This window comes from Urocampus carinirostris, chromosome 1 (genome assembly GCF_059441175.1).
Source record: "Urocampus carinirostris isolate Australia breed hairy pipefish chromosome 1, RoL_Ucar_1.0, whole genome shotgun sequence".
In the NCBI taxonomy this organism is placed as follows: domain Eukaryota; kingdom Metazoa; phylum Chordata; class Actinopteri; order Syngnathiformes; family Syngnathidae; genus Urocampus; species Urocampus carinirostris.
In genome coordinates this window covers 53672675-53698949 of record NC_142349.1, presented here as the reverse complement: position 1 = coordinate 53698949, position 26275 = coordinate 53672675, and the positions used below count along the sequence as shown (strand labels likewise).

At 40.6% G+C, this 26275-nt stretch overlaps 18 non-coding genes and 4 pseudogenes across 18 annotated transcripts; all 22 read right to left on the bottom strand.

Moving 5' to 3' along the window:
• Positions 1–68: 68 nt before the first annotated feature.
• Positions 69–187, bottom strand: LOC148375816 (5S ribosomal RNA). The gene has a single exon (XR_015847574.1). It is a non-coding gene; the product is annotated as a 5S ribosomal RNA (ribosomal RNA).
• Positions 188–6610: 6423 nt separating this feature from the next.
• Positions 6611–6729, bottom strand: LOC148375815 (5S ribosomal RNA). Its single transcript, XR_015847755.1, has one exon. It is a non-coding gene; the product is annotated as a 5S ribosomal RNA (ribosomal RNA).
• Positions 6730–13027: 6298 nt separating this feature from the next.
• Positions 13028–13146, bottom strand: LOC148375814 (5S ribosomal RNA). The gene has a single exon (XR_015849216.1). It is a non-coding gene; the product is annotated as a 5S ribosomal RNA (ribosomal RNA).
• A 222-nt stretch (positions 13147–13368) lies between these two features.
• On the bottom strand, positions 13369–13487 carry LOC148375813 (5S ribosomal RNA). Its single transcript, XR_015849215.1, has one exon. It is a non-coding gene; the product is annotated as a 5S ribosomal RNA (ribosomal RNA).
• A 222-nt stretch (positions 13488–13709) lies between these two features.
• On the bottom strand, positions 13710–13828 carry LOC148375812 (5S ribosomal RNA). The gene has a single exon (XR_015847961.1). It is a non-coding gene; the product is annotated as a 5S ribosomal RNA (ribosomal RNA).
• A 6508-nt stretch (positions 13829–20336) lies between these two features.
• Positions 20337–20455, bottom strand: LOC148375811 (5S ribosomal RNA). The gene has a single exon (XR_015849214.1). It is a non-coding gene; the product is annotated as a 5S ribosomal RNA (ribosomal RNA).
• A 222-nt stretch (positions 20456–20677) lies between these two features.
• On the bottom strand, positions 20678–20796 carry LOC148375810 (5S ribosomal RNA). The gene has a single exon (XR_015849462.1). It is a non-coding gene; the product is annotated as a 5S ribosomal RNA (ribosomal RNA).
• A 222-nt stretch (positions 20797–21018) lies between these two features.
• Positions 21019–21137, bottom strand: LOC148375809 (5S ribosomal RNA). Its single transcript, XR_015847571.1, has one exon. It is a non-coding gene; the product is annotated as a 5S ribosomal RNA (ribosomal RNA).
• A 222-nt stretch (positions 21138–21359) lies between these two features.
• Positions 21360–21478, bottom strand: LOC148375808 (5S ribosomal RNA). Its single transcript, XR_015849213.1, has one exon. It is a non-coding gene; the product is annotated as a 5S ribosomal RNA (ribosomal RNA).
• Positions 21479–21700: 222 nt separating this feature from the next.
• Positions 21701–21819, bottom strand: LOC148375807 (5S ribosomal RNA). Its single transcript, XR_015847635.1, has one exon. It is a non-coding gene; the product is annotated as a 5S ribosomal RNA (ribosomal RNA).
• A 222-nt stretch (positions 21820–22041) lies between these two features.
• On the bottom strand, positions 22042–22150 carry LOC148375806 (5S ribosomal RNA; annotated as a pseudogene).
• A 221-nt stretch (positions 22151–22371) lies between these two features.
• Positions 22372–22490, bottom strand: LOC148375805 (5S ribosomal RNA). The gene has a single exon (XR_015847349.1). It is a non-coding gene; the product is annotated as a 5S ribosomal RNA (ribosomal RNA).
• A 221-nt stretch (positions 22491–22711) lies between these two features.
• Positions 22712–22830, bottom strand: LOC148375804 (5S ribosomal RNA). The gene has a single exon (XR_015849212.1). It is a non-coding gene; the product is annotated as a 5S ribosomal RNA (ribosomal RNA).
• A 218-nt stretch (positions 22831–23048) lies between these two features.
• On the bottom strand, positions 23049–23167 carry LOC148375803 (5S ribosomal RNA). The gene has a single exon (XR_015849461.1). It is a non-coding gene; the product is annotated as a 5S ribosomal RNA (ribosomal RNA).
• Positions 23168–23389: 222 nt separating this feature from the next.
• Positions 23390–23508, bottom strand: LOC148375802 (5S ribosomal RNA). The gene has a single exon (XR_015847569.1). It is a non-coding gene; the product is annotated as a 5S ribosomal RNA (ribosomal RNA).
• A 222-nt stretch (positions 23509–23730) lies between these two features.
• LOC148375801 (5S ribosomal RNA) lies at positions 23731–23849 on the bottom strand. Its single transcript, XR_015849211.1, has one exon. It is a non-coding gene; the product is annotated as a 5S ribosomal RNA (ribosomal RNA).
• Positions 23850–24071: 222 nt separating this feature from the next.
• Positions 24072–24190, bottom strand: LOC148375800 (5S ribosomal RNA). Its single transcript, XR_015847862.1, has one exon. It is a non-coding gene; the product is annotated as a 5S ribosomal RNA (ribosomal RNA).
• Positions 24191–24412: 222 nt separating this feature from the next.
• On the bottom strand, positions 24413–24521 carry LOC148375799 (5S ribosomal RNA; annotated as a pseudogene).
• A 221-nt stretch (positions 24522–24742) lies between these two features.
• On the bottom strand, positions 24743–24851 carry LOC148375798 (5S ribosomal RNA; annotated as a pseudogene).
• A 510-nt stretch (positions 24852–25361) lies between these two features.
• Positions 25362–25480, bottom strand: LOC148375797 (5S ribosomal RNA). The gene has a single exon (XR_015849210.1). It is a non-coding gene; the product is annotated as a 5S ribosomal RNA (ribosomal RNA).
• Positions 25481–25701: 221 nt separating this feature from the next.
• On the bottom strand, positions 25702–25820 carry LOC148375796 (5S ribosomal RNA). Its single transcript, XR_015849209.1, has one exon. It is a non-coding gene; the product is annotated as a 5S ribosomal RNA (ribosomal RNA).
• Positions 25821–26042: 222 nt separating this feature from the next.
• On the bottom strand, positions 26043–26151 carry LOC148375795 (5S ribosomal RNA; annotated as a pseudogene).
• Between the last annotated feature and the right edge of the window lie 124 nt (positions 26152–26275).

Sequence of the window (26275 nt, the reverse complement as noted above, 5' to 3'; positions counted from 1 at the left end):
TGCAAATCCGTCCAAAAGGGGCTGCTCCGAGGCCAGAAAAAATACCAAAAAGTTTGCTGGAAGTAAAAAGCTTACAGCACCTGGTATTCCCAGGCGGTCTCCCATCCAAGTACTAACCAGGCCCGACTCTGCTTAGCTTCCGAGATCGGACGAGATCGGGCGTGTTCAGGGTAGTATGGCCGTAAGCGAGAGAAGAGGGTGAATTTTCAGTATTTATAATCAACACCGCGGAAGTTGCAACCCCACTGTTTGCCAAGAGGGGTAGCAAATTATAAAACAACAATGGTTTAATATGTTCGTATTTCTTCATTTATTTGTTTTGCAAAAAGGTTGTGAAAGAATGCAAATCCGTCCAAAAGGGGCTGCTCCGAGGCCAGAAAAAATACCAAAAAGCTTGCTGGAAGTAAAAAGCTTACAGCACCTGGTATTCCCAGGCGGTCTCCCATCCAAGTACTAACCAGGCCCGACCCTGCTTAGCTTCCGAGATCGGACGAGATTTTTTTTTTTTTTTTTTTTAATTTTATAAATAAATAACATACTGTACAAAACCATTGCTCATATACATTTGTTGTACATATGCACTGTAGGGAAGGGTTTAAGTGTACAGAGACCCCTCGCTACTTCACGCTTCGGTTCCCTCTAAAAAACAAACAGGCACATTGATTACATCACATCTGGTAAAATTATTCTTACACCCTCCCAAGTTATTTGCACAAAAGGATTAGTAAGAACAAATATTTTGTTAAAAACCTCTAAAATTCCGTTATTATTAAAATAGACATACAGTGCTTCCATTATTCTTTTCAATTTGCTTTCAAACAGTTTGCATATATCCAGTTTCCGTCCTTTATTCTTCAAAACCGTTCTTCTTACCCACACTGTATGCCTAGCCACTGACAAAACTATATTGAGTGCCTGGTTATTTTTTCCTTTTTTACCTTGTATCATCCCAAATAAAAACATCTTCTCCCAATTTTCATCAACATACTGCTCATTCTGTCCAAAACCTTTCGTCATTTCCTTAAGCACTGCGGTCAGTTTTTTCAGTTCTTCACAGTTAAAGAACATATGCTTTAAGCCCTCTTTCTCCTTCTTGCATATTTTGCATGTTTCATCCCTCGCAAGTCCCATCTTAAAAAGTCTCATTTCATTAAAAACACAGTTGTGGGCTAAAAGGAAATCAAAATTTTCTAACGAAGGGCATTTCAAACCGATTCTGATGTTTCTCCACACATCTTTTGTGTTAAAATCTACAAACATCTTTTCCCAATAAGAATTTGCTCTCGGTTGTATAAAAGCCATTTCTCTAAAAACAGAATAGAAGTCTTTTAAAACAAGAGCACTAAAAGGTGTCCCTGTGTCCTTCATCTCTATTCTCATTGGACCTTCCTCTTGTTTCTTTTCATTTCTTTCTATAATTGTCCACCATTCTTTAGGAACTGCTTTTTTTATTGTCATGTACTCATTCCTGATTTTTTCTTCATTACATTCGTCTACTGTTGCACCAATCTCGTCAATGAAAGCCTGAAATGGCAAGAATCCCGGTCTGACCTCGTACAAAAGATCTCTGATTTTTCGGAATCCAGCGTCAAACCAGTGCTTGTAAAAGTTCCCTCCTCCAATTCGTAAATTCGGATTTAAGAACAAGGGTTGATTTAAAATTTCTTCCTTTCCCTCCGGTTTAAAAACTACATGTCCTATAAAATCACTCCAAGCCCTTAAAACTTCCCTATAAAAGTCTGGGATGCCGTTTGTCATATATTCTTTTGTTTTCATCCACAAGGCTGAAGGCCCCATTTTAAAAGTTTTGTCTAAAAAGTATTCCAGAATTCGTGTCGATTCTTTGTCTCCCTCCCTCATGAAATTTTTAACAGTTTTTATTCTTAGAGCCTTCAGTCTTATGGATGGATCGAGCAATCCCAGACCGCCCTCCTCCACCCTTCCAATCAGAGTCTCATAGGCTATTTTAGCTGGCTTACCATCCCAAATAAAATCAGTCACATACTGCTTCAGAGTTTTAACTGTGGGTAATGGCAAACACTCTGATCCAAGGACACTCCATATTTTGGATAAAAACAGTGTATTAACAACTAAAATTTTTCCCTTCAGAGTAAGACTTCTCCTTTTCCAAAATGCCAATCTATTTCTTATTTTCCCGATTGTCTCCTCCCACATCAGTTTCGTAGTTTCTTTTTCATTTGGCCCTATTCTCACCCCCAGAATTTTAAGGTTATCTTTTACTTCTTTAAAAGGCAGTGTCCTTGACAAGGCGGTTTGCTTTCCTAATTTTAAAATCTCAGTTTTGCCAACATTCATCCGAGCTCCTGAACCCCGGCTGTATATTTCTATGGCATCCAACGCTTTAAAAATGCTGTGCTCATCTTTTAAAATTAGGGTTGTGTCATCTGCATATTGATAAATTTTGGTTTCTGTGTTAAAATTCTTAAAACCTTCAATCTTTACCCCTTTTATTCCATTGTCAGCATTGATCGCAAGTCCTAAAGGTTCTGCAACCAAAGAGTAAAGTATTGCTGACAGTGGACAGCCCTGTCTTATTGACCTGGTTAAAGGAATAAAATCTGTTAAAAAACCATTGCATTTGACACAACTCTTGGCATCAGCGTAGAGACATCTCAGACACCGGATTATGTTTTCTCCAAAATCAAATCTTTCTAAAACCGCAAATAGAAAATCGTGCTCTACCCTATCAAACGCTTTTTCTAAGTCTGCATTAATTAAAAAGCCACTGACTCCTGCCTTCTCCATGTACCAGACTTTGTCCCTCACACCATTAACTGTGTCTGAGATGTCTCTGCCTATTACCGCATAAGCCTGGTTAGTTTGGATGACTGTTGGTAAGACCCGCTTCAGTCTGTTTGCCATTATCTTCGCCAAAATCTTGTAGTCACAATTTAAAAGGCTTATGGGTCTAAAATTCTGCAGCTCTTCCCTGTCCCCTTTCTTTTTATATATAATTTTAATTAAACCTCTTGACATCCTTGAGCTGAGAGCCCCTCCTTTCCACACTTCTTCATACATTTGTCTTAAAACAGGAACAAGAGAACCTTTAAAAACCTTGTAAAATTCACATGGTAAGCCATCCAGACCAGGACTCCTGCCGTTTTTCATCTCATCTATGGCTCTCTCTATTTCTTCACTATTGATGTCTCTATTGCACATTGTTTTATCTTCCTTACTTACTTTACTCTTAATATTATTCAATAAAAAATCTTTTGCACCCTCTTCCACACCTTGTTTTGAAAATAAGTTGGTATAGAATCTTTTTATTTCCTTTAAAATATTGTCCTTATCTGTCAATCTCTTTCCTTCTCCATTTTTAATACATTTAATTTCTTCCGTTTTCTGTCTGTTTTTTTCTAGTTCAAAAAAGAACTTTGTGCATCGTTCGCCTTCAATCATATATTTCGCTCTACTTCTTATCATAGCTCCCTGGAATTTCTCTTCTTCTATTTTTTTAAGTTCATCTTCTATCTCCATAATTTTATTCGTGTTTTCATTTTTCCCATCACTTTGTTTTAGTTCCTCTTCTAGTTCTTTTCGTAACTTTTCTTCTCTCCCCCTTTCCTGTCTTCTCAGTTTTTTACAAAACAAAATCGAATGTCTTTTAATATCATACTTTAGATTGTCCCACCATATTCCCAAGTTACTTTCATACTTTGTCATGTTCTTTATGCTGTTCACAATTATATTTTCTATTTCCATTTGATAAAAATTGTCTTTTAAGACTTTTGTATTTAAAATCCATACCCCCGGCCCCTTCTCTATTTTATTCAGATCTATATTAAAAACAATAAAGTCATGATCACTAAAATTACATCTTCTGTAGTAAATACTTTTAAAATTCTCCATAAAACTACTTTTTGCCAAAACAATATCAATTCTGCTTTGCTTAATTTCATCTAAAACAATTTGTCTTCTGCCAAACTTTCTAACTCCTTTATTCCTTTCTCTCCATACATCTATTAAATCGAGTTCTTCCATTACCTGTATTAGTTCCTTTCTTCCCCTTTCTGCTCTAAAAACTATATTATCTGCCACATCTTCTTTCTGTAGTGCTATATTAAAATCCCCAGCAACCACAGTTTCCCCCCAAGCCTCGATTAGAACTTTTAATTTCATAAAAAATTCAACTTTCTCTTTCTCTTCATTCGGTGCATGTATGTTACAAACATTCATTTTCTCATTACCTTCTCCAACACTTATAGTTAGTATTTTTCCTTTTTTATCATTATATATTTCTGTTACTTCCTCAACCATATTCCTTTTAATTAAAAAAGCCACTCCTCTACCTCTTCCCTCACAATTATTAAATAAAACCTCCCCATCCCATCGTTTTCTAAAATCCTCCGCTATCACACTTGTCCAGTTCGTTTCTTGCAATAAAATAATATCATTTTTCTCAGTCTCTCTGATTAACTTCTGTAATTTTTCGGGATTCGCCCCTCCCCTCATGTTTATTGAAATAAAATTCCACCCCATTAAAATAATAAATGGCAATAAATAATTCAAGCCAACAAAATATTTAAGAAACATAAAACCAACCATTACTATGTACCACCATCATCCTGTAAAACCTCAAATCTCCCTCCAGTTATTTCTATTTGTTTTGCCTTTCTTCTTCTCTCCTGTGCTTGTAATACCTTGTCTATGTTAATACTTGGTTTCAACCTTTTCCTTTTGGTCGTAAAATTGCCCCACTTGTTTGAAATGTCACGGTTAATTTTTCCTTTTCCAACTTCATCCAATGATTCTTCTTTATTTAGTTCCTTGTGTGTCTGGGTCTCCTCCTCCCTCTGCCCCTTCTCCCCCATTGTTTCAGCCCCAATTATTCCAGTTAAAATCCCAATGTCCATGCCTGAGTCCTCGCGCTCTGAGTCTTGTTGTCTGGGGGGCTGAGCACAGGGGGGATCCTCTTCAGGTGTCGGTTCCTGGGAGGGACCCTCATCCCCCGCCTCTGATGCTACCATGTTTATCTCCAACTTGCTTACTTCTCCCTCTCCCTCAGCAGAAGAAACGCATGTACAGTGTATGAATGCACGGCAGCAATCAGGGCATCTGAGAGCGACGCATTCCCGGGCATAGTGACCCTGCTGTAAGCACTCCCTGCACGTAAACTCCGGACACTCCCGCAGCACGTGACCAGGGTTCATGCACAACCGGCAGATCTTCACCTGCCGGTCGTGAATCACCCGGCAGTACCGGGGACCGTTCGGAGTTTCAAATCTAGTGGAATACGGCAGGGAGGCTACATCTTTCGGGAATTTTACTTTAATGAATCTTGTTCCATCTTCAACGGACGTGCCCGGGTAGAAGCGCCGCCTCAATGGGAGGACAGGGTCCACTCTCCACCTCTGCAGCTTTTCCAACACCTCTTCATCTGTTATGAATGGGGGCAGTTGTAGGAAGGAGACCATAACTTCGTTAACTTGTAGTCTTTTAGTCTGAATTAGAACCCCTTTGCATAAGAGACCCCCATCTAAAATTTCACATGCCTCCTCATTTTCCAACGTCGCTTCATATTGTTTATTTTGTGTAGACCGTAGTACCAGTAGCTTCCCCGTACCCACCATCTTCTCGATTTCTTTAATTAAGTCAATTGGTGTTATGTTTTCAATCTCCTCTGTTTCCAAAAGCATTGTCAGTTCTTCCAAATATTTTCTTTGTCTTAGCCCTTTCACATTCTCCATATCTTTTTTTGTTTCTTGCTTATTTCTCTTTTCTCCATCACGCATGTTATATTCCTTCTTTCTCCTCATGTCCAATCCATTGTTCATTTTATCCGCATCATTATTCTGTCCTTGTACAATCATTTCAGTTGTTTTGTTAATTAATCCATTCATATTATTTCCATCCGCCTCACTTTCTTTCCCTCCATGCCGAGCTACCTTGTTGAAATCATTGTCTATACTCTTTTTCCTTGTATCCAGTCCGGTTTCATTCATAATTAGCAACTTTTTAAATACCTTGTTTGAATCACAGTCCATTGTCGTTGTCGGTTTTCCATTGTCCAGTTTCACTTCACTACATCCATCAGTTCCTGGGGGCAAATCCACAACACGCTTGCCCGCTTCCACTCCAAACTCGATGCCATGCGGTCTGTCCATTGTTTGTTCAAAAAAGAGAGAACCAAAAAAAGGCTCCCCAGACAGAAACTAAGTCTGCTGGGGACGCAAAAACGAAAATAAATAAATAAATAAATAAATAAATAAATAAATAAATAAATAAAGCACTTAAACTTTTAAATAAACCTTCAAATAAATAAGAAAACCAACAAAGAATGGGGAGAGCCTTCCTCTCCCTACTGCAGCCATCAACTCACAAACACAAACCAGGAAGTGGGCGTGTTCAGGGTAGTATGGCCGTAAGCGAAAGAAGAGGGTGGATTTTCAGTATTTATAATCAACACCGCGGAAGTTGCAACTCCACTGTGTGCCAAGAGGGGTAGCAAATTATAAAACAACAATGGTTTAATATGTTCGTATTTCTTCATTTATTTGTTTTGCAAAAAGGTTGTGAAAGAATGCAAATCCGTCCAAAAGGGGCTGCTCCGAGGCCAGAAAAAATACCAAAAAGTTTGCTGGAAGTAAAAAGCTTACAGCACCTGGTATTCCCAGGCGGTCTCCCATCAGAGTACTAACCAGGCCCGACTCTGCTTAGCTTCCGAGATCGGACGAGATCGGGCGTGTTCAGGGTAGTATGGCCGTAAGCGAGAGAAGAGGGTGAATTTTCAATATTTATAATCAACACCGCGGATGTTGCAACCCCACTGTTTGCCAAGAGGGGTAGCAAATTATAAAACAACAATGGTTTAATATGTGTGTAATTCTTCATTTATTTGTTTTGCAAAAAGGTTGTGAAAGAATGCAAATCCGTCCAAAAGGGGCTGCTCCGAGGCCAGAAAAAATACCAAAAAGCTTGCTGGAAGTAAAAAGCTTACAGCACCTGGTATTCCCAGGCGGTCTCCCATCCAAGTACTAACCAGGCCCGACCCTGCTTAGCTTCCGAGATCGGACGAGATTTTTTTTTTTCTTTTATTTTCTAAGTGTACAGAGACCCCTCGCTACTTCACGCTTCGGTTCCTCTAAAAAACAAACAGGCACATTGATTACATCACATCTGGTAAAATTATTCTTACACCCTCCCAAGTTATTTGCACAAAAGGATTAGTAAGAACAAATATTTTGTTAAAAACCTCTAAAATTCCGTTATTATTAAAATAGACATACAGTGCTTCCATTATTCTTTTCAATTTGCTTTCAAACAGTTTGCATATATCCAGTTTCCGTCCTTTATTCTTCAAAACCGTTCTTCTTACCCACACTGTATGCCTAGCTACTGACAAAACTATATTGAGTGCCTGGTTATTTTTTCCTTTTTTACCTTGTATCATCCCAAATAAAAACATCTTCTCCCAATTTTCATCAACATACTGTTCATTCTGTCCAAAACCTTTCGTCATTTCCTTAAGCACTGCGGTCAGTTTTTTCAGTTCCTCACAGTTAAAGAACATATGCTTTAAGCCCTCTTTCTCCTTCTTGCATATTTTGCATGTTTCATCCCTCGCAAGTCCCATCTTAAAAAGTCTCATTTCATTAAAAACACAGTTGTGGGCTAAAAGGAAATCAAAATTTTCTAACGAAGGGCATTTCAAACCGGTTCTGATGTTTCTCCACACATCTTTTGTGTTAAAATCTACAAACATCTTTTCCCAATAAGAATTTGCTCTCGGTTGTATAAAAGCCATTCCTCTAAAAATAGAATAGAAGTCTTTTAAAACAAGAGCACTAAAAGGTGTCCCTGTGTCCTTCATCTCTATTCTCATTGGACCTTCCTCTTGTTTCTTTTCATTTCTTTCTATAATTGTCCACCATTCTTTAGGAACTGCTTTTTTTATTGTCATGTACTCATTCCTGATTTTTTCTTCATTACATTCGTCTACTGTTGCACCAATCTCGTCAATGAAAGCCTGAAATGGCAAGAATCCCGGTCTGACCTCGTACAAAAGATCTCTGATTTTTCGGAATCCTGCGTCAAACCAGTGCTTGTAAAAGTTCCCTCCTCCAATTCGTAAATTCGGATTTAAGAACAAGGGTTGATTTAAAATTTCTTCCTTTCCCTCCGGTTTAAAAACTACATGTCCTATAAAATCACTCCAAGCCCTTAAAACTTCCCTATAAAAGTCTGGGATGCCGTTTGTCATATATTCTTTTGTTTTCATCCACAAGGCTGAAGGCCCCATTTTAAAAGTTTTGTCTAAAAAGTATTCCAGAATTCGTGTCGATTCTTTGTCTCCCTCCCTCATGAAATTTTTAACAGTTTTTATTCTTAAAGCCTTCAGTCTTATGGATGGATCGAGCAATCCCAGACCGCCCTCCTCCACCCTTCCAATCAGAGTCTCATAGGCTATTTTAGCTGGCTTACCATCCCAAATAAAATCAGTCACATACTGCTTCAGAGTTTTAACTGTGGGTAATGGCAAACACTCTGATCCAAGGACACTCCATATTTTGGATAAAAACAGTGTATTAACAACTAAAATTTTTCCCTTCAGAGTAAGACTTCTCCTTTTCCAAAATGCCAATCTATTTCTTATTTTCCCGATTGTCTCCTCCCACATCAGTTTCGTAGTTTCTTTTTCATTTGGTCCTATTCTCACCCCCAGAATTTTAAGGTTATCTTTTACTTCTTTAAAAGGCAGTGTCCTTGACAAGGCGGTTTGCTTTCCTAATTTTAAAATCTCAGTTTTGCCAACATTCATCCGAGCTCCTGAACCCCGGCTGTATATTTCTATGGCATCCAACGCTTTAAAAATGCTGTGCTCATCTTTTAAAATTAGGGTTGTGTCATCTGCATATTGATAAATTTTGGTTTCTGTGTTAAAATTCTTAAAACCTTCAATCTTTACCCCTTTTATTCCATTGTCAGCATTGATCGCAAGTCCTAAAGGTTCTGCAACCAAAGAGTAAAGTATTGCTGACAGTGGACAGCCCTGTCTTATTGACCTGGTTAAAGGAATAAAATCTGTTAAAAAACCATTGCATTTGACACAACTCTTGGCATCAGCGTAGAGACATCTCAGACACCGGATTATGTTTTCTCCAAAATCAAATCTTTCTAAAACCGCAAATAGAAAATCGTGCTCTACCCTATCAAACGCTTTTTCTAAGTCTGCATTAATTAAAAAGCCACTGACTCCTGCCTTCTCCATGTACCAGACTTTGTCCCTCACACCATTAACTGTGTCTGAGATGTTTCTGCCTATTACCGCATAAGCCTGGTTAGTTTGGATGACTGTTGGTAAGACCCGCTTCAGTCTGTTTGCCATTATCTTCGCCAAAATCTTGTAGTCACAATTTAAAAGGCTTATGGGTCTAAAATTCTGCAGCTCTTCCCTGTCCCCTTTCTTTTTATATATAATTTTAATTAAACCTCTTGACATCCTTGAGCTGAGAGCCCCTCCTTTCCACACTTCTTCATACATTTGTCTTAAAACAGGAACAAGAGAACCTTTAAAAACCTTGTAAAATTCACATGGTAAGCCATCCAGACCAGGACTCCTGCCGTTTTTCATCTCATCTATGGCTCTCTCTATTTCTTCACTATTGATGTCTCTATTGCACATTGTTTTATCTTCCTTACTTACTTTACTCTTAATATTATTCAATAAAAAATCTTTTGCACCCTCTTCCACACCTTGTTTTGAAAATAAGTTGGTATAGAATCTTTTTATTTCCTTTAAAATATTGTCCTTATCTGTCAATCTCTTTCCTTCTCCATTTTTAATACATTTAATTTCTTCCGTTTTCTGTCTGTTTTTTTCTAGTTCAAAAAAGAACTTTGTGCATCGTTCGCCTTCAATCATATATTTCGCTCTACTTCTTATCATAGCTCCCTGGAATTTCTCTTCTTCTATTTTTTTAAGTTCATCTTCTATTTCCATAATTTTATTCGTGTTTTCATTTTTCCCATCACTTTGTTTTAGTTCCTCTTCTAGTTCTTTTCGTAACTTTTCTTCTCTCCCCCTTTCCTGTCTTCTCAGTTTTTTACAAAACAAAATCGAATGTCTTTTAATATCATACTTTAGATTGTCCCACCATATTCCCAAGTTACTTTCATACTTTGTCATGTTCTTTATGCTGTTCACAATTATATTTTCTATTTCCATTTGATAAAAATTGTCTTTTAAGACTTTTGTATTTAAAATCCATACCCCCGGCCCCTTCTCTATTTTATTCAGATCTATATTAAAAACAATAAAGTCATGATCACTAAAATTACATCTTCTGTAGTAAATACTTTTAAAATTCTCCATAAAACTACTTTTTGCCAAAACAATATCAATTCTGCTTTGCTTAATTTCATCTAAAACAATTTGTCTTCTGCTAAACTTTCTAACTCCTTTATTCCTTTCTCTCCATACATCTATTAAGTCGAGTTCTTCCATTACCTGTATTAGTTCCTTTCTTCCCCTTTCTGCTCTAAAAACTATATTATCTGCCACATCTTCTTTCTGTAGTGCTATATTAAAATCCCCAGCAACCACAGTTTCCCCCCAAGCCTCGATTAGAACTTTTAATTTCTTAAAAAATTCAACTTTCTCTTTCTCTTCATTCGGTGCATGTATGTTACAAACATTCATTTTCTCATTACCTTCTCCAACACTTATAGTTAGTATTTTTCCTTTTTTATCATTATATATTTCTGTTACTTCCTCAACCATATTCCTTTTAATTAAAAAAGCCACTCCTCTACCTCTTCCCTCACAATTATTAAATAAAACCTCCCCATCCCATCGTTTTCTAAAATCCTCCGCTATCACACTTGTCCAGTTCGTTTCTTGCAATAAAATAATATCATTTTTCTCAGTCTCTCTGATTAACTTCTGTAATTTTTCGGGATTCACCCCTCCCCTCATGTTTATTGAAATAAAATTCCACCCCATTGAACTAAATAAGTAGCAGTAAATAATCCAAGTCAGACAAAACATAAAAACCAAAAATATATCATGTGCCACCATCATCCTGTAAAACCTCATATCTCCCTCCAGTTATTTCTGTTTGTTTTGCCTTTCTTCTTCTCTCCCGTGCTTGTAATACCTTGTCCGTGTCAATACTTGGTTTTAACCTTTTCCTCTTGCTCATAAAATTGCCCAACTTGTTTAAAACGTCACAGTTACCTTTTTTAACTTCATCCAATGGTTCTTCTTTAATTAGTTCCATGTGCGTCTGGGTCTCCTCTTCTCTCTGCTCCCTCTCCCCCACCGCCTCGGTCTCAACCGCTCCGGTTAAAATTTCGATGTCCATGCCTGAGTCCTCGCGCTCTGAGGCCTGTTGTCCAGGGGGTTGGGCACAGGGGGGATCTTCTACAGGTGCCGGCTCCTGGGAGGGACCCTCATCCCCCTCCTTTGATGTCTCCATGTTTATCTCTGACTCGTTTACTTCTCCCTCTTTCTCGGCAGAGGAAACACAAGTGCAGCGTGCGAGTGCACGGCAGCAGTCTGGGCATTTTAGAGCGTCGCACTCCCGGGCGTAGTGACCCTGCCGCAAGCACTCCCTGCACGTGAACTCCGGACACTCCCGCAGCACGTGACCAGGGTTCATGCACAACCGGCAGATTTTCACCTGCCGGTCGTGAATCACCCGGCAGTACAGGGGACCGTCCGGAGTCTCGAACCTGGTGGAGTACGGCAGGGAGGCCACATCCTTGGGGAATTTAGCTTTGATGAACCTCGTTCCGTCTTCTACGGATGTGCCCGGGTAGAAGCGCCGCCTCAATGGAAGGACAGGGTCCACTCCCCACCTCTGTAGCTTCTCCAGCACCTCTTCATCCGGTATGAACAGGGGCAGTTGCAAAAAGGAGACCATGATTTCGTTCACTTAAAGTCTTTTTGTCCGGATTAAATTTCCCTTGTATAAAAGACCTCCATCTAAAGCTTCGCACGCCTCCTCGTTTTCCAGCGTTGCTTCATATTGATTATTTTGCTTAGGCCGTAGTCCGAGTAGTTTCCCTGCACCCACCATCCTCTCAATTTCCTTAATTAAGTCAATTGGTGCTATGTTCTGACTCCCCTCTGTTTCTAAAAGCATTGTTAGTTCCCTCAAATATTTTCTTTGTCTTAGTCTTTTCACATTCCCCATATCTTTTTTTTCTTCTTGGTTATTCTTCTTTTCTTTATCACGTATGTTATGTTCCTTCCTTCTTCTCGCGTCCAGTCCATCGTCCATTTTATCTGCATCATTATTCCGTCCTTGCTCAAACAGATCCGTTGTTTTATTAATTGATCCGTTCATATTATTCTCATCCGCCTCACTTTCTTTCTCTTCACATCGAGCTACTTTGTTAGAATCATTGTCCATGCTCCTTTCCTTTGTGTCCAGTCCGATTTCATTCACAATTTTCGACTTTTTAAATACCTTGTTTGTAGCGTAGTTCTTCGACGTTGTTGGTTTCTCATTGTCGAGTGCCACCTCATTCCTTCTATCAGTCCCCGGAGGCAGATCTACAACTCGGCTGCTCGCCTCCACTCCTTGATTGACGCCACGCTGTCCGTCCATTGTCCTCTCAAAAAAGGAGAGAACCCAAAAAGGCTCCCCAGACAGACACCAAGTCCGCTGGGGACGCAAAAAACGAAAAAAGTAGACAAATCAAAGTACTTAAACTTTCAAATAAACCTTCAAAGTAAGAAAAACAAAGAATGGGGAGAGCCTTTCTCTCCCTACTGCAGCCGTCTACTCGCAATCACACACCTGCAAGTGGTTGCGTTCAGGGTAGTATGGCCGTAAGCGAAAGAAGAGGGTGAATTTTCAGTATTTATAATCAACACCGCGGAAGTTGCAACTCCACTGTTTGCCAAGAGGGGTAGCAATTTATAGAACAACAGGGGTTTAATATGTGCGTAATTCTTCATTTATTTGTTTTGCAAACAGGTTGTGAAAGAATGCAAATCCGTCCAAAAGGGGCTGCTCCGAGGCCAGAAAAAATACCAAAAAGTTTGCTGGAAGTAAAAAGCTTACAGCACCTGGTATTCCCAGGCGGTCTCCCATCCAAGTACTAACCAGGCCCGACCCTGCTTAGCTTCCGAGATCGGACGAGATCGGGCGTGTTCAGGGTAGTATGGCCGTAAGCGAAAGAAGAGGGTGAATTTTCAGTATTTATAATCAACACCGCGGAAGTTGCAACTCCACTGTTTGCCAAGAGGGGTAGCAATTTATAGAACAACAGGGGTTTAATATGTGCGTAATTCTTCATTTATTTGTTTTGCAAACAGGTTGTGAAAGAATGCAAATCCGTCCAAAAGGGGCTGCTCCGAGGCCAGAAAAAATACCAAAAAGTTTGCTGGAAGTAAAAAGCTTACAGCACCTGGTATTCCCAGGCGGTCTCCCATCCAAGTACTAACCAGGCCCGACCCTGCTTAGCTTCCGAGATCGGACGAGATCGGGCGTGTTCAGGGTAGTATGGCCGTAAGCGAAAGAAGAGGGTGAATTTTCAGTATTTATAATCAACACCGCGGAAGTTGCAACTCCACTGTGTGCCAAGAGGGGTAGCAAATTATAAAACAACAGTGGTTTAATATGTGTGTAATTCTTCATTTATTTGTTTTGCAAACAGGTTGTGAAAGAATGCAAATCCGTCCAAAAGGGGCTGCTCCGAGGCCAGAAAAAATACCAAAAAGTTTGCTGGAAGTAAAAAGCTTACAGCACCTGGTATTCCCAGGCGGTCTCCCATCCAAGTACTAACCAGGCCCGACTCTGCTTAGCTTCCGAGATCGGACGAGGTCGGGCGTGTTCAGGGTAGTATGGCCGTAAGCGAGAGAAGAGGGTGAATTTTCAGTATTTATAATCAACACCGCGGATGTTGCAACCCCACTGTTTGCCAAGAGGGGTAGCAAATTATAAAACAACAGTGGTTTAATATGTGTGTAATTCTTCATTTATTTGTTTTGCAAAAAGGTTGTGAAAGAATGCAAATCCGTCCAAAAGGGGCTGCTCCGAGGCCAGAAAAAATACCAAAAAGCTTGCTGGAAGTAAAAAGCTTACAGCACCTGGTATTCCCAGGCGGTCTCCCATCCAAGTACTAACCAGGCCCGACCCTGCTTAGCTTCCGAGATCGGACGAGATTTTTTTTTTTTTTTTTTTGACTTTTATTGATAGAGCTTATCCAAAAACAATTTTACAATCCATAATTTACATCATTTTGCTCAGTACATCTTCATAGCTTTCAAAAACACAAAACGTGGTCATCTAACACTCGTACAACAACATTCGTGCATTAATGTTAAAACAAATTATGTGTAAATTCAGAGCACACTGTGTCGCATAATTCATAAAGTACTTTTTGTGCAGTGACCATAAACAACTTGTAAAATACATCTTCAAAGATTGTAATAGAGCTAAAAAAACAAACAGGCACATTGATTACATCACATCTGGTAAAATTATTCTTACACCCTCCCAAGTTATTTGCACAAAAGGATTAGTAAGAACAAATATTTTGTTAAAAACCTCTAAAATTCCGTTATTATTAAAATAGACATACAGTGCTTCCATTATTCTTTTCAATTTGCTTTCAAACAGTTTGCATATATCCAGTTTCCGTCCTTTATTCTTCAAAACCGTTCTTCTTACCCACACTGTATGCCTAGCCACTGACAAAACTATATTGAGTGCCTGGTTATTTTTTCCTTTTTTACCTTGTATCATCCCAAATAAAAACATCTTCTCCCAATTTTCATCAACATACTGTTCATTCTGTCCAAAACCTTTCGTCATTTCCTTAAGCACTGCGGTCAGTTTTTTCAGTTCCTCACAGTTAAAGAACATATGCTTTAAGCCCTCTTTCTCCTTCTTGCATATTTTGCATGTTTCATCCCTCGCAAGTCCCATCTTAAAAAGTCTCATTTCATTAAAAACACAGTTGTGGGCTAAAAGGAAATCAAAATTTTCTAACGAAGGGCATTTCAAACCGGTTCTGATGTTTCTCCACACATCTTTTGTGTTAAAATCTACAAACATCTTTTCCCAATAAGAATTTGCTCTCGGTTGTATAAAAGCCATTCCGCTAAAAATAGAATAGAAGTCTTTTAAAACAAGAGCACTAAAAGGTGTCCCTGTGTCCTTCATCTCTATTCTCATTGGACCTTCCTCTTGTTTCTTTTCATTTCTTTCTATAATTGTCCACCATTCTTTAGGAACTGCTTTTTTTATTGTCATGTACTCATTCCTGATTTTTTCTTCATTACATTCGTCTACTGTTGCACCAATCTCGTCAATGAAAGCCTGAAATGGCAAGAATCCCGGTCTGACCTCGTACAAAAGATCTCTGATTTTTCGGAATCCTGCGTCAAACCAGTGCTTGTAAAAGTTCCCTCCTCCAATTCGTAAATTCGGATTTAAGAACAAGGGTTGATTTAAAATTTCTTCCTTTCCCTCCGGTTTAAAAACTACATGTCCTATAAAATCACTCCAAGCCCTTAAAACTTCCCTATAAAAGTCTGGGATGCCGTTTGTCATATATTCTTTTGTTTTCATCCACAAGGCTGAAGGCCCCATTTTAAAAGTTTTGTCTAAAAAGTATTCCAGAATTCGTGTCGATTCTTTGTCTCCCTCCCTCATGAAATTTTTAACAGTTTTTATTCTTAAAGCCTTCAGTCTTATGGATGGATCGAGCAATCCCAGACCGCTCTCCTCCACCCTTCCAATCAGAGTCTCATAGGCTATTTTAGCTGGCTTACCATCCCAAATAAAATCAGTCACATACTGCTTCAGAGTTTTAACTGTGGGTAATGGCAAACACTCTGATCCAAGGACACTCCATATTTTGGATAAAAACAGTGTATTAACAACTAAAATTTTTCCCTTCAGAGTAAGACTTCTCCTTTTCCAAAATGCCAATCTATTTCTTATTTTCCCGATTGTCTCCTCCCACATCAGTTTCGTAGTTTCTTTTTCATTTGGTCCTATTCTCACCCCCAGAATTTTAAGGTTATCTTTTACTTCTTTAAAAGGCAGTGTCCTTGACAAGGCGGTTTGCTTTCCTAATTTTAAAATCTCAGTTTTGCCAACATTCATCCGAGCTCCTGAACCCCGGCTGTATATTTCTATGGCATCCAACGCTTTAAAAATGCTGTGCTCATCTTTTAAAATTAGGGTTGTGTCATCTGCATATTGATAAATTTTGGTTTCTGTGTTAAAATTCTTAAAACCTTCAATCTTTACCCCTTTTATTCCATTGTCAGCATTGATCGCAAGTCCTAAAGGTTCTGCAACCAAAGAGTAAAGTATTGCTGACAGTGGACAGCCCTGTCTTATTGACCTGGTTAAAGGAATAAAATCTGTTAAAAAACCATTGCATTTGACACAACTCTTGGCATCAGCGTAGAGACATCTCAGACACCGGATTATGTTTTCTCCAAAATCAAATCTTTCTAAAACCGCAAATAGAAAATCGTGCTCTACCCTATCAAACGCTTTTTCTAAGTCTGCATTAATTAAAAAGCCACTGACTCCTGCCTTCTCCATGTACCAGACTTTGTCCCTCACACCATTAACTGTGTCTGAGATGTTTCTGCCTATTACCGCATAAGCCTGGTTAGTTTGGATGACTGTTGGTAAGACCCGCTTCAGTCTGTTTGCCATTATCTTCGCCAAAATCTTGTAGTCACAATTTAAAAGGCTTATGGGTCTAAAATTCTGCAGCTCTTCCCTGTCCCCTTTCTTTTTATATATAATTTTAATTAAACCTCTTGACATCCTTGAGCTGAGAGCCCCTCCTTTCCACACTTCTTCATACATTTGTCTTAAAACAGGAACAAGAGAACCTTTAAAAACCTTGTAAAATTCACATGGTAAGCCATCCAGACCAGGACTCCTGCCGTTTTTCATCTCATCTATGGCTCTCTCTATTTCTTCACTATTGATGTCTCTATTGCACATTGTTTTATCTTCCTTACTTACTTTACTCTTAATATTATTCAATAAAAAATCTTTTGCACCCTCTTCCACACCTTGTTTTGAAAATAAGTTGGTATAGAATCTTTTTATTTCCTTTAAAATATTGTCCTTATCTGTCAATCTCTTTCCTTCTCCATTTTTAATACATTTAATTTCTTCCGTTTTCTGTCTGTTTTTTTCTAGTTCAAAAAAGAACTTTGTGCATCGTTCGCCTTCAATCATATATTTCGCTCTACTTCTTATCATAGCTCCCTGGAATTTCTCTTCTTCTATTTTTTTAAGTTCATCTTCTATTTCCATAATTTTATTCGTGTTTTCATTTTTCCCATCACTTTGTTTTAGTTCCTCTTCTAGTTCTTTTCGTAACTTTTCTTCTCTCCCCCTTTCCTGTCTTCTCAGTTTTTTACAAAACAAAATCGAATGTCTTTTAATATCATACTTTAGATTGTCCCACCATATTCCCAAGTTACTTTCATACTTTGTCATGTTCTTTATGCTGTTCACAATTATATTTTCTATTTCCATTTGATAAAAATTGTCTTTTAAGACTTTTGTATTTAAAATCCATACCCCCGGCCCCTTCTCTATTTTATTCAGATCTATATTAAAAACAATAAAGTCATGATCACTAAAATTACATCTTCTGTAGTAAATACTTTTAAAATTCTCCATAAAACTACTTTTTGCCAAAACAATATCAATTCTGCTTTGCTTAATTTCATCTAAAACAATTTGTCTTCTGCTAAACTTTCTAACTCCTTTATTCCTTTCTCTCCATACATCTATTAAGTCGAGTTCTTCCATTACCTGTATTAGTTCCTTTCTTCCCCTTTCTGCTCTAAAAACTATATTATCTGCCACATCTTCTTTCTGTAGTGCTATATTAAAATCCCCAGCAACCACAGTTTCCCCCCAAGCCTCGATTAGAACTTTTAATTTCTTAAAAAATTCAACTTTCTCTTTCTCTTCATTCGGTGCATGTATGTTACAAACATTCATTTTCTCATTACCTTCTCCAACACTTATAGTTAGTATTTTTCCTTTTTTATCATTATATATTTCTGTTACTTCCTCAACCATATTCCTTTTAATTAAAAAAGCCACTCCTCTACCTCTTCCCTCACAATTATTAAATAAAACCTCCCCATCCCATCGTTTTCTAAAATCCTCCGCTATCACACTTGTCCAGTTCGTTTCTTGCAATAAAATAATATCATTTTTCTCAGTCTCTCTGATTAACTTCTGTAATTTTTCGGGATTCACCCCTCCCCTCATGTTTATTGAAATAAAATTCCACCCCATTGAACTAAATAAGTAGCAGTAAATAATCCAAGTCAGACAAAACATAAAAACCAAAAATATATCATGTGCCACCATCATCCTGTAAAACCTCATATCTCCCTCCAGTTATTTCTGTTTGTTTTGCCTTTCTTCTTCTCTCCCGTGCTTGTAATACCTTGTCCGTGTCAATACTTGGTTTTAACCTTTTCCTCTTGCTCATAAAATTGCCCAACTTGTTTAAAACGTCACAGTTACCTTTTTTAACTTCATCCAATGGTTCTTCTTTAATTAGTTCCATGTGCGTCTGGGTCTCCTCTTCTCTCTGCTCCCTCTCCCCCACCGCCTCGGTCTCAACCGCTCCGGTTAAAATTTCGATGTCCATGCCTGAGTCCTCGCGCTCTGAGGCCTGTTGTCCAGGGGGTTGGGCACAGGGGGGATCTTCTACAGGTGCCGGCTCCTGGGAGGGACCCTCATCCCCCTCCTTTGATGTCTCCATGTTTATCTCTGACTCGTTTACTTCTCCCTCTTTCTCGGCAGAGGAAACACAAGTGCAGCGTGCGAGTGCACGGCAGCAGTCTGGGCATTTTAGAGCGTCGCACTCCCGGGCGTAGTGACCCTGCCGCAAGCACTCCCTGCACGTGAACTCCGGACACTCCCGCAGCACGTGACCAGGGTTCATGCACAACCGGCAGATTTTCACCTGCCGGTCGTGAATCACCCGGCAGTACAGGGGACCGTCCGGAGTCTCGAACCTGGTGGAGTACGGCAGGGAGGCCACATCCTTGGGGAATTTAGCTTTGATGAACCTCGTTCCGTCTTCTACGGATGTGCCCGGGTAGAAGCGCCGCCTCAATGGAAGGACAGGGTCCACTCCCCACCTCTGTAGCTTCTCCAGCACCTCTTCATCCGGTATGAACAGGGGCAGTTGCAAAAAGGAGACCATGATTTCGTTCACTTAAAGTCTTTTTGTCCGGATTAAATTTCCCTTGTATAAAAGACCTCCATCTAAAGCTTCGCACGCCTCCTCGTTTTCCAGCGTTGCTTCATATTGATTATTTTGCTTAGGCCGTAGTCCGAGTAGTTTCCCTGCACCCACCATCCTCTCAATTTCCTTAATTAAGTCAATTGGTGCTATGTTCTGACTCCCCTCTGTTTCTAAAAGCATTGTTAGTTCCCTCAAATATTTTCTTTGTCTTAGTCTTTTCACATTCCCCATATCTTTTTTTTCTTCTTGGTTATTCTTCTTTTCTTTATCACGTATGTTATGTTCCTTCCTTCTTCTCGCGTCCAGTCCATCGTCCATTTTATCTGCATCATTATTCCGTCCTTGCTCAAACAGATCCGTTGTTTTATTAATTGATCCGTTCATATTATTCTCATCCGCCTCACTTTCTTTCTCTTCACATCGAGCTACTTTGTTAGAATCATTGTCCATGCTCCTTTCCTTTGTGTCCAGTCCGATTTCATTCACAATTTTCGACTTTTTAAATACCTTGTTTGTAGCGTAGTTCTTCGACGTTGTTGGTTTCTCATTGTCGAGTGCCACCTCATTCCTTCTATCAGTCCCCGGAGGCAGATCTACAACTCGGCTGCTCGCCTCCACTCCTTGATTGACGCCACGCTGTCCGTCCATTGTCCTCTCAAAAAAGGAGAGAACCCAAAAAGGCTCCCCAGACAGACACCAAGTCCGCTGGGGACGCAAAAAACGAAAAAAGTAGACAAATCAAAGTACTTAAACTTTCAAATAAACCTTCAAAGTAAGAAAAACAAAGAATGGGGAGAGCCTTTCTCTCCCTACTGCAGCCGTCTACTCGCAATCACACACCTGCAAGTGGTTGCGTTCAGGGTAGTATGGCCGTAAGCGAAAGAAGAGGGTGAATTTTCAGTATTTATAATCAACACCGCGGAAGTTGCAACTCCACTGTTTGCCAAGAGGGGTAGCAATTTATAGAACAACAGGGGTTTAATATGTGCGTAATTCTTCATTTATTTGTTTTGCAAACAGGTTGTGAAAGAATGCAAATCCGTCCAAAAGGGGCTGCTCCGAGGCCAGAAAAAATACCAAAAAGTTTGCTGGAAGTAAAAAGCTTACAGCACCTGGTATTCCCAGGCGGTCTCCCATCCAAGTACTAACCAGGCCCGACCCTGCTTAGCTTCCGAGATCGGACGAGATCGGGCGTGTTCAGGGTAGTATGGCCGTAAGCGAAAGAAGAGGGTGAATTTTCAGTATTTATAATCAACACCGCGGAAGTTGCAACTCCACTGTGTGCCAAGAGGGGTAGCAAATTATAAAACAACAGTGGTTTAATATGTGTGTAATTCTTCATTTATTTGTTTTGCAAACAGGTTGTGAAAGAATGCAAATCCGTCCAAAAGGGGCTGCTCCGAGGCCAGAAAAAATACCAAAAAGCTTGCTGGAAGTAAAAAGCTTACAGCACCTGGTATTCCCAGGCGGTCTCCCATCCAAGTACTAACCGGGCCCGACCCTGCTTAGCTTCCGAGATCGGACGAGATCGGGCGTGTTCAGGGTAGTATGGCCGTAAGCGAAAGAAGAGGGTGAATTTTCAGTATTTATAATCAACACCGCGGAAGTTGCAACTCCACTGTTTGCCAAGAGGGGTAGCCATTAATAGAACAACAGGGGTTTAATATGTGCGTATTTCTTCATTTATTTGTTTTGCAAACAGGTTGTGAAAGAATGCAAATCCGTCCAAAAGGGGCTGCTCCGAGGCCAGAAAAAATACCAAAAAGTTTGCTGGAAGTAAAAAGCTTACAGCACCTGGTATTCCCAGGCGGTCTCCCATCCAAGTACTAACCAGGCCCGACTCTGCTTAGCTTCCGAGATCGGACGAGATCGGGCGTGTTCAGGGTAGTATGGCCGTAAGCGAGAGAAGAGGGTGAATTTTCAGTATTTATAATCAACACCGCGGATGTTGCAACCCCACTGTTTGCCAAGAGGGGTAGCAAATTATAAAACAACAGTGGTTTAATATGTGTGTAATTCTTCATTTATTTGTTTTGCAAAAAGGTTGTGAAAGAATGCAAATCCGTCCAAAAGGGGCTGCTCCGAGGCCAGAAAAAATACCAAAAAGCTTGCTGGAAGTAAAAAGCTTACAGCACCTGGTATTCCCAGGCGGTCTCCCATCCAAGTACTAACCAGGCCCGACCCTGCTTAGCTTCCGAGATCGGACGAGATCGGGCGTGTTCAGGGTAGTATGGCCGTAAGCGAAAGAAGAGGGTGAATTTTCAGTATTTATAATCAACACCGCGGAAGTTGCAACTCCACTGTTTGCCAAGAGGGGTAGCCATTTATAGAACAACAGGGGTTTAATATGTGCGTAATTCTTCATTTATTTGTTTTGCAAACAGGTTGTGAAAGAATGCAAATCCGTCCAAAAGGGGCTGCTCCGAGGCCAGAAAAAATACCAAAAAGTTTGCTGGAAGTAAAAAGCTTACAGCACCTGGTATTCCCAGGCGGTCTCCCATCCAAGTACTAACCAGGCCCGAACCTGCTTAGCTTCCGAGATCGGACGAGATCGGGCGTGTTCAGGGTAGTATGGCCGTAAGCGAGAGAAGAGGGTGAATTTTCAGTATTTATAATCAACACCGCGGAAGTTGCAACCCCACTGTTTGCCAAGAGGGGTAGCAAATTATAAAACAACAATGGTTTAATATGTTCGTATTTCTTCATTTATTTGTTTTGCAAAAAGGTTGTGAAAGAATGCAAATCCGTCCAAAAGGGGCTGCTCCGAGGCCAGAAAAAATACCAAAAAGTTTGCTGGAAGTAAAAAGCTTACAGCACCTGGTATTCCCAGGCGGTCTCCCATCCAAGTACTAACCAGGCCCGACCCTGCTTAGCTTCCGAGATCGGGCGTGTTCAGGGTAGTATGGCCGTAAGCGAAAGAAGAGGGAGAATTTTTAGTATTTATAATTACACCACGGAAGTTGCAACGCCACTGTGTGCCAAGAGGGGTAGCAAATTATAAAACAACAGTGGTTTAATATGTGTGTAATTCTTCATTTATCTGTTTTGCAAAAAGGTTGTGAAAGAATGCAAATCCGTCCAAAAGGGGCTGCTCCGAGGCCAGAAAAAATACCAAAAAGTTTGCTGGAAGTAAAACGCTTACAGCACCTGGTATTCCCAGGCGGTCTCCCATCCAAGTACTAACCAGGCCCGACCCTGCTTAGCTTCCGAGATCGGACGAGATCGGGCGTGTTCAGGGTAGTATGGCCGTAAGCGAAAGAACAGGGAGAATTTTTAGTATTTATAATTACACCACGGAAGTTGCAACGCCACTGTGTGCCAAGAGGGGTAGCAAATTATAAAACAACAGTGGTTTAATATGTGTGTAATTCTTCATTTATCTGTTTTGCAAAAAGGTTGTGAAAGAATGCAAATCCGTCCAAAAGGGGCTGCTCCGAGGCCAGAAAAAATACCAAAAAGTTTGCTGGAAGTAAAAAGCTTACAGCACCTGGTATTCCCAGGCGGTCTCCCATCCAAGTACTAACCAGGCCCGACCCTGCTTAGCTTCCGAGATCGGACGAGATCGGGCGTGTTCAGGGTAGTATGGCCGTAAGCGAATGAGGTGAATTTTCAGTATTTATAATCAACACCGCGGAAGTTGCAACTCCACTGTGTGCCAAGAGGGGTAGCAAATTATAAAACAACAGTGGTTTAATATGTGTGTAATTCTTCATTTATTTGTTTTGCAAACAGGTTGTGAAAGAATGCAAATCCGTCCAAAAGGGGCTGCTCCGAGGCCAGAAAAAATACCAAAAAGCTTGCTGGAAGTAAAAAGCTTACAGCACCTGGTATTCCCAGGCGGTCTCCCATCCAAGTACTAACCGGGCCCGACCCTGCTTAGCTTCCGAGATCGGACGAGATCGGGCGTGTTCAGGGTAGTATGGCCGTAAGCGAAAGAAGAGGGTGAATTTTCAGTATTTATAATCAACACCGCGGAAGTTGCAACTCCACTGTTTGCCAAGAGGGGTAGCCATTAATAGAACAACAGGGGTTTAATATGTGCGTATTTCTTCATTTATTTGTTTTGCAAACAGGTTGTGAAAGAATGCAAATCCGTCCAAAAGGGGCTGCTCCGAGGCCAGAAAAAATACCAAAAAGTTTGCTGGAAGTAAAAAGCTTACAGCACCTGGTATTCCCAGGCGGTCTCCCATCCAAGTACTAACCAGGCCCGACTCTGCTTAGCTTCCGAGATCGGACGAGATCGGGCGTGTTCAGGGTAGTATGGCCGTAAGCGAGAGAAGAGGGTGAATTTTCAGTATTTATAATCAACACCGCGGATGTTGCAACCCCACTGTTTGCCAAGAGGGGTAGCAAATTATAAAACAACAGTGGTTTAATATGTGTGTAATTCTTCATTTATTTGTTTTGCAAAAAGGTTGTGAAAGAATGCAAATCCGTCCAAAAGGGGCTGCTCCGAGGCCAGAAAAAATACCAAAAAGCTTGCTGGAAGTAAAAAGCTTACAGCACCTGGTATTCCCAGGCGGTCTCCCATCCAAGTACTAACCAGGCCCGACCCTGCTTAGCTTCCGAGATCGGACGAGATCGGGCGTGTTCAGGGTAGTATGGCCGTAAGCGAAAGAAGAGGGTGAATTTTCAGTATTTATAATCAACACCGCGGAAGTTGCAACTCCACTGTTTGCCAAGAGGGGTAGCCATTTATAGAACAACAGGGGTTTAATATGTGCGTAATTCTTCATTTATTTGTTTTGCAAACAGGTTGTGAAAGAATGCAAATCCGTCCAAAAGGGGCTGCTCCGAGGCCAGAAAAAATACCAAAAAGTTTGCTGGAAGTAAAAAGCTTACAGCACCTGGTATTCCCAGGCGGTCTCCCATCCAAGTACTAACCAGCCCCGACCCTGCTTAGCTTCCGAGATCGGACGAGATCGGGCGTGTTCAGGGTAGTATGGCCGTAAGCGAGAGAAGAGGGTGAATTTTCAGTATTTATAATCAACACCGCGGAAGTTGCAACCCCACTGTTTGCCAAGAGGGGTAGCAAATTATAAAACAACAATGGTTTAATATGTTCGTATTTCTTCATTTATTTGTTTTGCAAAAAGGTTGTGAAAGAATGCAAATCCGTCCAAAAGGGGCTGCTCCGAGGCCAGAAAAAATACCAAAAAGTTTGCTGGAAGTAAAAAGCTTACAGCACCTGGTATTCCCAGGCGGTCTCCCATCCAAGTACTAACCAGGCCCGACCCTGCTTAGCTTCCGAGATCGGGCGTGTTCAGGGTAGTATGGCCGTAAGCGAAAGAAGAGGGAGAATTTTTAGTATTTATAATGACACCACGGAAGTTGCAACGCCACTGTGTGCCAAGAGGGGTAGCAAATTATAAAACAACAGTGGTTTAATATGTGTGTAATTCTTCATTTATCTGTTTTGCAAAAAGGTTGTGAAAGAATGCAAATCCGTCCAAAAGGGGCTGCTCCGAGGCCAGAAAAAATACCAAAAAGTTTGCTGGAAGTAAAACGCTTACAGCACCTGGTATTCCCAGGCGGTCTCCCATCCAAGTACTAACCAGGCCCGACCCTGCTTAGCTTCCGAGATCGGGCGTGTTCAGGGTAGTATGGCCGTAAGCGAAAGAACAGGGAGAATTTTTAGTATTTATAATTACACCACGGAAGTTGCAACGCCACTGTGTGCCAAGAGGGGTAGCAAATTATAAAACAACAGTGGTTTAATATGTGTGTAATTCTTCATTTATCTGTTTTGCAAAAAGGTTGTGAAAGAATGCAAATCCGTCCAAAAGGGGCTGCTCCGAGGCCAGAAAAAATACCAAAAAGTTTGCTGGAAGTAAAAAGCTTACAGCACCTGGTATTCCCAGGCGGTCTCCCATCCAAGTACTAACCAGGCCCGACCCTGCTTAGCTTCCGAGATCGGACGAGATTTTTTTTTTTTTTTTTTTCTTTTCTTCAATAACGCCACTGTTTGCCAAGAGGGGTAGCCATTTATAGAACAACAGGGGTTTAATATGTGCGTAATTCTTCATTTATTTGTTTTGCAAACAGGTTGTGAAAGAATGCAAATCCGTCCAAAAGGGGCTGCTCCGAGGCCAGAAAAAATACCAAAAAGTTTGCTGGAAGTAAAAAGCTTACAGCACCTGGTATTCCCAGGCGGTCTCCCATCCAAGTACTAACCAGGCCCGACCCTGCTTAGCTTCCGAGATCGGACGAGATCGGGCGTGTTCAGGGTAGTATGGCCGTAAGCGAGAGAAGAGCGTGAATTTTCAGTATTTATAATCAACACCGCGGAAGTTGCAACGCCACTGTTGCCAAGAGGGGTAGCCATTTATAAAACAACAGGGGTTTAATATGTGTGTAATTCTTCATTTATTTGTTTTGCAAACAGGTTGTGAAAGAATGCAAATCCGTCCAAAAGGGGCTGCTCCGAGGCCAGAAAAAATACCAAAAAGTTTGCTGGAAGTAAAAAGCTTACAGCACCTGGTATTCCCAGGCGGTCTCCCATCCAAGTACTAACCAGGCCCGACCCTGCTTAGCTTCCGAGATCGGACGAGATCGGGCGTGTTCAGGGTAGTATGGCCGTAAGCGAGGGAAGAGGGTGAATTTTCAGTATTTATAATCAACACCGCGGAAGTTGCAACCCCACTGTTTGCCAAGAGGGGTAGCAAATTATAAAACAACAATGGTTTAATATGTTCGTATTTCTTCATTTATTTGTTTTGCAAAAAGGTTGTGAAAGAATGCAAATCCGTCCAAAAGGGGCTGCTCCGAGGCCAGAAAAAATACCAAAAAGTTTGCTGGAAGTAAAAAGCTTACAGCACCTGGTATTCCCAGGCGGTCTCCCATCCAAGTACTAACCAGGCCCGACCCTGCTTAGCTTCCGAGATCGGGCATGTTCAGGGTAGTATGGCCGTAAGCGAAAGAAGAGGGTGAATTTTCAGTATTTATAATCAACACCGTGGAAGTTGCAACTCCACTGTTTGCCAAGAGGGGTAGCCATTAATAGAACAACAGGGGTTTAATATGTGTGTAATTCTTCATT